The sequence below is a fragment of the Pelobates fuscus genome, chromosome 6 (genome assembly GCF_036172605.1).
Source record: "Pelobates fuscus isolate aPelFus1 chromosome 6, aPelFus1.pri, whole genome shotgun sequence".
Taxonomy (NCBI): Eukaryota; Metazoa; Chordata; class Amphibia; order Anura; family Pelobatidae; genus Pelobates; species Pelobates fuscus.
The window spans coordinates 143,235,791-143,248,719 of NC_086322.1; the positions used below are offsets into that span (position 1 = coordinate 143,235,791).

General features: G+C 37.8%; 1 protein-coding gene across 4 annotated transcripts in view; it reads right to left on the reverse strand.

The window, feature by feature from the left end:
- NPNT (nephronectin) overlaps positions 1-12,929 on the reverse strand; it is a 101,940-nt gene that overhangs the window by 46,469 nt on the left and 42,542 nt on the right. The window lies entirely within an intron of this gene.

Genomic DNA, 12,929 nt, shown 5'->3' on the forward strand with positions numbered 1-12,929 from the left:
ACTTATCCCTGTCTGGGCGTACATATTGGGTATTGTTAGTTGCGTCCACGGGAATGTCTTGTGGGTATGTGTCGCACTGACTTTGATTGGTGAACTCGTAATGTGGCAGGGCTATGTCTTGGCATTGTTTGTCAACATTTAGGAAGCACGTCTATTGTAAACCTAGGTAGGTTAGAGCCTAAGAGGGTGCGTGCAACCATGTTGCGTGATAGTGCTAGTCATGAGTCGTGTAGGTTAGGTACCAGTGGCTCTTTGTGAGTAGGTCCCCAAGTCCTACGGGTGAGGGGGGGAGGTCGTCACCAGAGCAGATAAGGCCGGCCTTGTGAGGGTTTTCTCTCTTCTTGTGGAGAGCGAGGTGTGTTTGTGTATCTAATTGAATAAAACATAAGGTGTATGGTTGATACTGGACCGCTGGATCAGGAGGAGGGCGGCTGATGATAGGGCCCAGCTCATGTCGTTGCGGTTCTTTTCTCCCTGGGCTGGAAGATTGCAGCCTTGTCTACATTCCAAGGTTGGGGATGTGGTTGTGGAGCTGCGGTGTTACTCTGGCTAGAGAGTCCCAATATGTCCAGTATAGTTTGGCCATCCTGGGGGGTCGTTGCCTTATGTTGTTCTCCATCTGCCGTCACCCATAAGGTTCTGGGAGTTGCCCATTTGTAGGTTATTCCTGCTGCATGGAGCAGTTTGGTAATCGATTGCATGTCTTTGCGCCATATGAGTGCGGCCCTGCTTAAGTCTTGGAAAAATGAGAGTTGGCACGACTCGAACTCAAAGGGGGTCTTCCCTCTAGCTCTCGTTTGTCCGACATTGTTTGACACTTGAGTATAATGTCCCGTGGAGCTGCGTTGGGGGCCTGTGGCGATTTGGTGATTCTGTAGACACTGTCAAATATGAATGTTTTAGCCTGTCTTGTTGGCAGTACCGCAGTCACTAGGCGCCAAATAAAGTGGGGCAGTTCCTCTAGTGGAGCATCGCATTGTATTTTATAGAATTATAATCTCCATATTTAACTCCTGTTTGAGGTATTACTAGTACACATTGGTCATTTATAACATTAACATCAAATAAAACTATTTATGGGGTTCACCAATTAATTATTTTAAAATTATTATTAATTGGTTACAAATAAGGTATCTGGCACATATCCAACAGAGAGAGCCCACCATGTCTCTGAACAAAAATAAAATTTGATGTACAATGCAAAATGAAGTAAAATACAAAAAAAATTACTAAATAATAAGACAAATCTTAATTAGCTTCACCTTAAATTTAGCATTGTTCAACAGACGGGGCACACATTTCTCCTCCAGAGGCCCAGCCAGTCCCCCTACCTTTTTCAGTGGGTCTGTAAATACCAACACCTTGTAAAAACGCTTTCATTTTCTTTCCAAGCTGTTCTGGAACAGTGACTTTAATCGTGCATGATACCCATAGGGCGGTGAGCATGCTAATACTCATATATGCTGATTGCAATCTAATCTAAATGTCAGATTTCAGAAAGCAATTTAAGTATTTTATGCATTTGTATTATTATTGTTTTGTTTTTTTCCTAAGATGTTTTTTTTTTTTTTTCTCCAAACAGTAATATTCATGTTGCTTCATCACAAATCCTTTTAAGGGGTCAGTATCAGAAACATAGAATGTGATGGCAGAAAAGGACCATTCAGCCCATCTAGTCTGGCCAATCAACACCATAAGCACATAGCACAACAACAAAACGTGTTGTGCCTAAATGGACACTATAGGCACCATCACCCCTGTTCTCTTAATCCTTCAACGTAAAACATTGCAGTTTCAGAGAAAATGGGGAGCAGAGTGTTCCTGTAGTATTAGGAATAAGCTTTGTATTCCTAACACTATAGTGTTCATTTGGAGCACCTAAGCTCACATGCATTATTGAGAATGCCTGTTAGCAGTAGCAATTTGTAAAAAAAAAAAAAAAATCAATCTGGCAGTCTGGAACACTTTGTTTTGTCAGTTTCCCTACTGTTCATGCAGCACGCAGTCTGTAACACAGCCGATAACAATACACAACACAGTTCACTAAACAGTGAACTAGGCTGATATCAGCAAGATGTTCTCAGTTATGAATGTGATTCCAATAATTTTTTTGTGATTATTGGAAATGTGGTGGGTGATAAAGTACTTATCCCATAAACATGGGACGTGAGACGTGTACAGAGGTCTATGGGATATGATATGACTCCTGATTGGAGCACGTTATCCTAGTGTGGGAAGGGTCTGCTTAGAACTCCAGGCACACCATGTAAGCTCGGACTGATACTTTGCACATATGCGATTTTTTATTTTTTTATTCTTTTGGTTTGTTATATTTATGCAGACAATATATACACAAATAATTTTTAAGCCCACGGTCAGTTTAATTACAATACATGACAAGCAGGTTAGCATAATCCGTGCTGAAATAATAGTCATTTTTTAACATATTATATTTCATTTGTTCACTAGTCCAGCTCAGAATTCGAGGTGAATGATTCTTTTCAGACTATTATGCTGCAATTATTGTCATGACTGAAGCCATTTATCCAGGTGCTAAAATCAGTGAATAACTGATGTGCTTGTTTTTCTTTCAATTGTGAAAACTGTCACGCTGTGTGAAAAAGCAATGAAAAGCATCACAGTTAGTTCATAAAGGGTCATTTTCCATAATGACTATCTTCAAATCACTTTTTTCTTTTGTGGTTGCCCCCAATTTAGTATTTCTGAATAGGTTTTTTCAAAATATTTAATATTTTTTAATAAACTTTAAAAATTATTTTATATTTTGAAACATATTTTAACATTGAAATGTTTCGAAATATTGATATATTTTATATTTTAATATTTAGAAAAGTAGTTCAAAATGTTATTATCAGGGCTCAAAATGTCCACTTGCTTCCCGCAGAAAGCAAATGGAAATTGAGCCTTGTCAGGTAGTTGTAGTTCACAACATCCCTAGCTACATATTGCATGCAGCTGCTGGATGTCAACAAGTTTGCATTAGCTTTGGCAGCTTAGAGACTAGAACTCCTGCCAGCACCATTAACCAGCGCCCAGCTGCAAGGAGCTGTACCTGGACTGGCTCTAAACACAACTCCCAAATGCTACTGCACACCAGGGATGAGGGCCCTCCACTTCAGCAAGCAAGCAGGAGGGGACCGCAGAGAGAGTTACAAGCAACAGATTGTAAGAATAAAGGTATAGGAGGACAAAGAAGAGCAAGGGGCATAGAAAAAGGGCATGGATGATCAGATTAAGGAGACCTATAGAAACAAAGTATGGGTGGGTAAGAAAAGTGCATTCACACACAGACACTTAACACAAATACAACCATGCATTCACACACAGACACTCAACACAAATACAACCATGCATTCACACACAGACACTCAACACAAACACACACCCTGCACTTATGAAAACACTTAATTTCACAGAAAAATCCTTGTATTCACAGACAAACCAGCACTTAATGCCATGAGCATTAAAATCAAAATGCTGTCTATGTGCCTTTTAAGGTGGCAAGCATATTTTAGGCCTGGCTAGTAGCTCACGACTTGACATTTTGAGCTCTGATCATGATCATTAGTATTATCATCATTTATATAGCCCCAACATATTCCACAACACTTTACAGTTATAAACAAGTGACTGACATACAAAATATTGACAGAGATAACAGATGTAGGATATTGACACAAAAGTGTAGGATTAGTGTTCAGATAAGAAACGTTTTAATACTTGGTTGGGGTTAATGCGGTAATAGGGTTAGGGATAGTGTAAGGTTTAGGTAAGAGGTAAGGTTAAGCATTATATAGAGAGTTAGAGGTAGCGTAAGCACAGAGTTAGGGGCAGTGGTGTATTTACGACGAGGCTGACAAGGCATTTTGCCTTAGGCGGCACTTTCAGTGGGGTGGCAAAAAAAGCCGCCCTCCAATCACCCTGGCAAATGCCTTGACAGCTTCTTGTCCTGGAGACCCAGGAGCTGGCCAGTTGGCCACCTCAGGGCCCCCCCCCCCCGAGGCTGGCATGCACTGATGTTGCAGGTGGCGAGCGAGCACTCTCCCCTCAGCTCTTCCCTGTTCAGTTCCCTTGCGCGCACCACAGTGATGCCAGAGCCAGAATATGACATCACACCAGCCCCAGCATCACTAATAGGCGCGCAAGGAAGCGGAGCAGGAGGATCAGAGCTTGCTCACCGCCCGCCGCTACCACTCACATGTCTGCCAGTCCCCGAACGCCCGCCAAGCTGCAGCCAGCCCCACTGGACCAAAGGGAAAAATCCACTACAGTACTCCCAAAGGTAGGAGGCTGGGTGGATTGAAACATAATTTTTTTAATGTATTATTTTAATTGTGAGTGTGTTAGTGTGTCTGTCTGTCTGTTATCGTGTGTTAGTGTGTGTCTGTTAGGGAGTGTCTGTTAGCATGTGTCTGTTAGGGAGTGTTAGTGTGTCTGTCTGTTAGTGAGTATTAGTGTGTGTCTGTCAGTGAGTGTTAGTGTGTGTCTGTTAGTGAGAGTTAGTGTGTGTCTGTTAGTGTGTGTGTGTCTGTTAGTGTGTGTGTTAATGAGTGCTATTGTGTGTGTAAGTGAGTGTTAGTGTGTGTTTGTGTGTTAGAGTGTATATGTGTTAGTGAGTGTGTGTCTGTCATGGAGAGTGTATGTGTTTGTCAGTGAGTGTGTATGTGTGTTTGTCAGTGAATGCGTATCTGTCAGTGTATGTGTGTGTCTGTCAGTGAATGTGAGTGTGTGTGTAACTGTGAGTGTAACTATGAATGAGTGAGTGTGTATGTCTGTGAATGTGTATCTTTCAGTGAAAGTGTGTGTTTGTTAAACAATATGTGTGACAATGACTGTGTGAGTGTATGTCAGTGCATGCATCAGTGAGTACGTGTGTCTGTCAGGAAGAGAAATTTAGAAGGGGGGAGGGTGCCTAAATTTTGTCATGCCTAGGGCAGAGTGATATATGAATCTATTTTCAGTTATTTTTATTTTGTTGCACTGGATGTGCAAATAGTATGATGAGCAAAAAGTTGAAAAAAAATAGTTTTTCTCAATTTATTCCTAATTTTAACTTTTAAATTCATACTTAATGTTGTTTTAGGTATAAATATAGATTATATAGAAAACCATTTCTGTCCTTAGGACATTGGGATATTCCATGCCATGGGCTTTAACAACATAAGGACATCATGGAACGGATTTATGTTTTTGTGTAAGTGTAAATCCCTGCTAAAACCAGGGAGACCCAGGTATCATTTATTAGAGGAGTGATTTGTAGTAAAGATGTGATTCTTTTGGCAAGGCTGAAATCTGGATCTAATTCAGGCTCACTCTGAGCCTGTTTTGCATAGTTTACATTATATTTATCAATATCCAGATTTTATGCCTGACGCCTGAATTAGCTCTGAATTATGCAATCTGAATGGCCACGTGCAGCACTGGATGGCATTGCCCCATTTGGTACAGGGCATTTTTGTATTCAGACTTTCTTAAATAAATCTGAAAGTTTCATTATTAATAAAGTGAACATTTTACGATATGTTCTTTAAACTTTGGTAAGGTATTTTACATTTACTATGCTGCAGAATTATCCAAGTGCCCGAGTCATTCCTTTCATCCCATTGAACTGATAATAGTGCCCGGAGTCACTGGCCCGGTCTCTCCATTCAGTGTTAAACCATTGTGAGCAGTTTAACACTACATCAGAGTGGACGGATCTATTAAAACAATAAAACGGTTTAATGCTGAATGGAAGGACAGTGCTAGGGAACTGCAGTAACTTTAACTAGTTCACTGAGAAGTAAAACAAGGTGGTGCTATATAAATGCCAATAACAATAAGAGGCAGTTATGGTGCCTACAGTGTCCTTTTAATCGTAATTATAAATACAAATATAAAATGTGTGTTTGCAGATTAATATGCCCACTACATTGAAATTTAACAATTTGTGACAGTTTGTTAGAAATAATAAATGTAAAGGTCATCCAGAATGAATGACTGCTGTAGATTAATTTTACCCCTTATAAACACCTTTTTAAATATCAAATGATGTAGTTCACACTACAATACATATAGAAATGTTAACCTTTTCCACTTTAAAAAAAAAACAAAAAAAAAAAACATCTGGAATTGTAGCTGGCTGCTATATTTTTAAATTCCAGCATGCTTGTAATGTCAGATTGTTTGATACCATGTCACATTGTGTAACTACTGCCAAAAGATAGGCTGATAACAGGGTATTAGAAATAAATCAGTAGACATAAGGTCTGCGATTCTTACATGCCAAGGTTTGTTTCAGCCTTCTTAGTGATCCTACAGAGTTAGAGAGATAGGGGACTGTTTGTATGCTAATAAAGGAATGCCATTCAGGCAGAACCATATGATATTTGAAGACGTTTACACATTAGTTGCATTAAGGAAAAAGGGGAATGTGTGCGTATGTTCTGCCTTCGCAAGGGCATTTAAGGTTGAAAAGGATTTTTCACTACCGGTACGTGAGAAAGAAGAAGTAATCACTATTAAATGGTTCACAGCAACCTCAAAGAAACAAAGTCCTTGACAGAACAGCGGGTCCGCTGGCATTCCTAATGATAGTCCAAACAATATAACGTAGATGAACACTATTTTGTGAATTGAGGTGCAACTTTGAGATAATAAAACATGTGTGTACAGCACATTACATTAGGATGTGCACCCTAAGAAAAATACCTAGATCCTAAATATACTTTAAAACTTTTAGAAAATAATGCACAACAGGAATTTTGGCTCTAATGACCAGCAGTAGGGATGTAAATGGAGATGAAAAGTAAATTAAGGAGGGCACTCACAAACTCATTTACCTTGAAATACACTATGAACCAGACAGTGGTGCTCAACTATCTAAGCATACACATAGGAGCATACCAACATGGCTATTTAAGATATCTATTTAAGATATTGTATTGAACTGTTAAAAACAAAATCAAAATTTTATAAAAAAAGTAATAAATACACAAATAGACTATTCATGATTACCAAACGACAATCACTGCATTGGGCCCTAGATATAATGATCACAATTGCATTAATGGGACACTATATTCACCTGAACAACTTTAGCTTAATGAAGCAGTTTTGGTGTATAGAACATGCCCCTGTAGCCTCACTGCTCAATCCTCTGCCATTTAGGAGTTAAATCGCTTTGTTTATGAACCCTAGTCACACCTCCCTGCATGTGACTTGCATAGCCTTCCATAAACACTTCCTGTATAGAGAGCCCTATTTAGGCTTTCTTTATTGCAAGTTCTGTTTATTAACCCCTTAACGCCGTTACGGCGTTCTATGCCGTCGCGGCTTTAATGGGCTTTAAAGCCGTTGCGGCGGCATAGAACGCCGTAACGGCTTAAGCCCCCAGAAGATCGCAGCTACTTACCTCCGCCGCGATCCTCTTCTGGGGGGCTGCCTGACAGCCCAGGCAGCCCCCCTCCGGCAAATGAGGCCCCCGGGGGCCATGTGATCGCTCTCAAAGAGCGATCACATGGCCCCCTATAGCTGGCTATGGATCTGCCAGCAGGGGGACTGTCTAAAATATTAGACAGTCCCCCTGCTGGTAGGAAGAGTAAAAAAAAAATATTAAACATGTGTAAAATTAAATTAAAAGTATTTATATATATATATAATATGTATATATATTATATATATAATATATATACATATTATATATATGTAACGTCATACAAAGTGTATTTTAACACTTAGAATGACGTTACATATATATAATATGTATATATATTATATATATATTATATATATATATAATAGATATATACACATATATTATATATAAATACGTCTAATTACAATAATAAATAAATAAAATAATAAAATAAATAAATAAAATATTGAAACAAAATGTAAAATAAATTATATATGCAAATGTAATTTCATTCTAACTGTATTTTGCTATTAATATATATATATTGGTAACATAATACACTTAGAATGACATTCTATATATATCTATCTATATATAAAATGCAAATAACCGCAAATATATATATAGAGATAAATACATATAATTACATAAAAGATTACATTAGTATGCACGTAGAATTTAAATACCTATAAATGCATATATATTAAAATTCTACGTATATATTTAAGTCATTTTTTAACATAATTATGTCATTTGATTAATTAAAATTTGATTGACATGCCTGACAACACAGGGAGAAAGTGCAGCGAATTTAATTCGCAAGCACTATATTTGACCCTGTAACTCTCCAAGACACCATAAAACCTGTACATAGGGGGTACTGTTTTACTCGGGAGACTTCGCTGAACTCAAATATTAGTGTTTAAAACTGGTAAATTTTATTAAAACAATGATATTTTAAGTAAAAGTGAAGTTTTTTGCATTGTTTTCAAACAAATGGCACTTTTATGGACTATATTATTGTTGTAATATGTTTTACTGTTTTAAAACACTAATATTTGTGTTTAGTGAAGTCTCCCGAGAATAACAGTACCCCCCATGTACAGGTTTTATGGTGTTTTGGAAAGTTAGAGAGTCACATATAAGGCTTGCATTTAATTTTTTTGACATTGAAATTTGCCAGATTAGTTATATTGCCTTTGAGATCGTATGGTAGCCCAGGAATAAGAATTACCCCCATGATGGCATACCATTTGCAAAAGTAGACAACCCAAGGTATTGCAAATGGGGTATGCCCAGTCATTTTTAGTAGCCACTTAGTCACAAACACTGGCCAAATATTAGTTTTTTGCTTTTTTCACACAAAAACAAATATGAACGCTAACTTTGGCCAGTGTTTGTGACTAAGTGGCTACTAAAAAAAGACTAAACATACCCCACTTGCAATACCTTGGGTTGTCTATTTTTTCAAATGGTATGCCATTATGGGGGTAATTCTCATTCCTGGGCTACCACACTGTCTCAAAGGTAACATTACTAATCTGGCAAATTTCAATTTGAAAATGGAACGTTCTATATTTGACCCTGTAACTTTCCAAAACACCATAAAACCTGTTAATAGGGGGTACTGTTGTACTCGTGAGACATCGCTGATTACAAATATGTGCTTTTTGTTGCAGTAAAACCTAACAGTATTATGACATGTACAGCTAAAATGTGAGGCGGAACTACAAATTAAAAAAAAAAAAAAAAATTCTCAGTTTTTTAAATTTTATTCATAATAAATTATGTTTCATATATAAATATTTGATATAAAATGAAAGCCCTGTTTCTCCTGAACAAAATGATATATAATAAGTGTGGGTGCATATAATATGAAAGAGGGGAACTACGGGTGAACAGACATATAGCGCAAATTCCAGTTTTTGTTTACGTTTTGTTTTGATCAGAACGTGTACTATTGACTCCGTCCTGAAGGGGTTAAGATTTTATTATCCCCTGCTATGTTAATAGCTTGCTAGACCCTGCAAGAGCCTCCTGTATGTGATTAAAGTTCAATTTAGAGATTGAGATACGATTATTTAAGGTAAATTACATCTGTTTGAAAGTGAAACCAGTTTGTTTTTTTCATGCAGGTTCTGTCAATCATAGCCAGGGGAGGTGTGGCTAGGGCTGCATAAACAGAAACAAAGTGATTTAACTCCTAAATGACAGTGAATTGAGCAGTGAAATTGCAGGGGAATGATCTATACACTAAAACTGCTTTATTTAACTAAAGTAATTTAGGTGACTATAGTGCTCCTTTAATATGATAAAGTAGTAAAAAGACACACAATTGATACACATTCTAATCAAACAGGAATTGAAGCGTTCAAAGAGAGCAAAACAGAACAAACGAATAATAACCCCTGACATTTTGGCAGAAATGCCCTTTTCCTAACCTCTCTTGATGTAAAAAGAAATGTTAAGGATTTTTATTTTTCTTAAATACACAGCAAGCTGACCCCAACGCATACTAATGCGACAACAGAAACCTCAACAGGTGTCAGGGTACACAATCTAACCTTGTATTAAGGTGTGTCTGGGCAGATCCAGCAATCACTTTGTGCAGGTCTATGGTAATAACCTAGTGTTCTAAACTGTGGAATGTACCAGCTCTTTAATAATGGATTAATTAATTAAAAGTATTTGTGATTAAGACATAATTAAATTCAGTAAAAAGGTAATTTTTGTGCGCAAAGGTACAAATAAGGATTGGAAGCAAATTACATCTAATAATGCTTTGAGTGCACTTGAGCACAAATCATGGCGAGCTGCTGTGCGTATGCATAATACTTGCAAACTGCATTTCCTTCCATTAGTTTCCATTCGGTCCATGCACAACAATAATTTATTGCGATGTGCAAGTGGGGGCAACTTTGAAGCTTGCAATCATGATAACTGTGGCCACTACCCAGATCTTTTCACAGAAGGAAGTAGTTTTGGCTTTCGAATATTCATGCGATTTAACACTGCAACAGAAAACTCTTCATTTGGTTTGCCTCCACTTCAAGATCCAACATATTGAGTAGCCTGGTACAATGGGTACATCAATAAACAGTGAGCTGACTGAGTAATCAAATATAAGTATAAGTATCTGTAGCAGTGCTACATGCATCTGCTGATCTTTTCAAATGATTTTTATTAAAGTTTTACATATTTGTATAACAACAGGAATATAAACATTGTATTTGGGGGTAGGACATCTGCTGATCTTATAAATGCCTCTGCTATGTGAGATCACACACAGAAACATATGACAAATTTGAGAATTTTTTATTTTGATTGTCAACGTAACAGAGACTCTGCCAAAGTCAGCATTTGTACTGAATAAAGGGGTGTGCTGTGAATTGTTGGGCGTAGTATTTCTGAATATCCGGGACAGATAATGTAGTGTCACTCATCACACATTTGTTTTACACTATAGCATGGTCGCAATCAGCTGTCACCACACTACTTGTGTTGGCGGTATAACAAAGGACAGTGACAGTAGATTTTAAAGAACTATTTTTGTGTTGAGAACAGATGGTTGAAAGTGATGTACAATGGGATTTGATTCAAACTATGGGTCAGAGTATTCTAAAAAGATTAGAACAAGTGCCATCTATTTTTTTTAAATGACATTGCACATCATCAGCAACCATTAAATCTTTCACCATTTAGGTAACAGTGATAGAACATTTTTTGTTTTTTCACAATACAAATCGGCATAAAACGTCATTAATATGGAATTACAACTAGGATTCTGTTCAGCCAATATTACAGAGTAAACCAAGTTTGGCCTTTACATTTTATTTTTAGTCAACATATTCTAAAATAAATGTTTCTCTGCAATTATCCCTTACTTATATTCCAGACTGTATTCTAACTGGAAAAGCTCTCATAAATGTCTGTGTTAGTTTCTCTCACTTTGTATGTTGAATTAACAGAGGCCACCCTTGGTGAATAATATACTCACACCACTGTATTCTCATTTTCTGTAGGAGATAGGTTTTGCCAAGGGGAAACTGCTGTTATTTCACCTTGCCCCTTCAGTATACTTCTTTATGTGTAATAAACCACAGTGGAATAGAATAAGAAAAGTACACAGCCTAAGAGTACACATCCTAATACCTAACTGCATTTCTAGGCAAATATGGAACAGCTGGGGTACGGTGCCACTTTTTTTTTTTTTTATTAAACTGATTTAACTGTGATTCATCAGACCATGCAACCTTCTTCCTTTGCATAATGGTTTACTGATGCTCACGTCCCCAATGAAAGCACTTTCAGAAGTGGACAGAGGTCACCATGAGCACTCTTACCAATATGCAGCAAACTGCGATGCACGGTGTGGTTTTTAAGTTTTTCATAAATTTGAGCTACAGTAGTTCTTCTGTGTGATTGGACGAGACAGGCTAGCCTTTGCTAACCACATACATGGCCATTGGAGTAACTAAATGACCTCCATTTGTCTAAATATACATAGGGATTAAGAAGAGAGCGCAGGTAACTTTTTTTTTTCCTTTGGTTTTAACCACATACATTAGTGAGGTTTTTGACACCCATGACCCTGATGCCAGTTCACTGGTTGTCCTTCCTTGCATAACTTTTGGTAGGTACCAAATACTGCACACTCCACAAGACTTGTGGTTTTGGAGATTATTTACAATTGTCTAGCCAGTACTGTTTGGCCCTTGTCAATGTCACTCATATCTTTTTGCTTGCCCATTTTTCCTGCTTTCAACATGTGAACGGACTGCTCACTTAATTACTGCCCAATATGTCTCACCCCTTGACAGGTGCCATTGTAACAATATAATCAATGTTATTCACTTTGCCTGTCAGTGGTTTGAATGTTGTGGCTGATTAGTGTATTACATGAACCACAGTTCGGGCATAGAAAAGTGCCTTGTCATGCTTTAACCAAAATCCATTGCTATTTGGACCTAAAGAAATATATATATATATAATAAGTCATATGTCATGCCAAAAAGCTTGAGTTGTTTGATGTGTGTTGAAAATCACAGTGAGAAGCACGGAAGCCCTCTAGCGGCTGCCAAAGAGACAGCCACTAGAGGCTGAATTAACCCTAATTTTAACATAGCAGTTTCGCTGAAACTGCTATGTTTACAGCAGGCAGGGTAAACCATAGATGGACTTGGCACCCAGACCACTTCATTGAGCCTAAGTGGTCTGGGTGCCTATAGTGGTCCTTTAACAGAATATAAATTAAAATAAGAAGTCAAAGCAAAATAAAAGGCATAAAGATCAACTATAAAACACAAAACATAAAGATCAACTAGATATGTTACACAGTCATGTGCAGAATGAGGAAAACGTATGCAGTGGGGTACACATAGTATAGGGTCCAAGCTCAGCCAATTCCCATACTCGGGATATGTATTGTGCATGTTGTCTGTTGGTCAGAGGTAGCAACTGAGCAGTGGGGAAGACAGGAATCCCGACAGCCCCAGACCCTCACGGGGGCCTG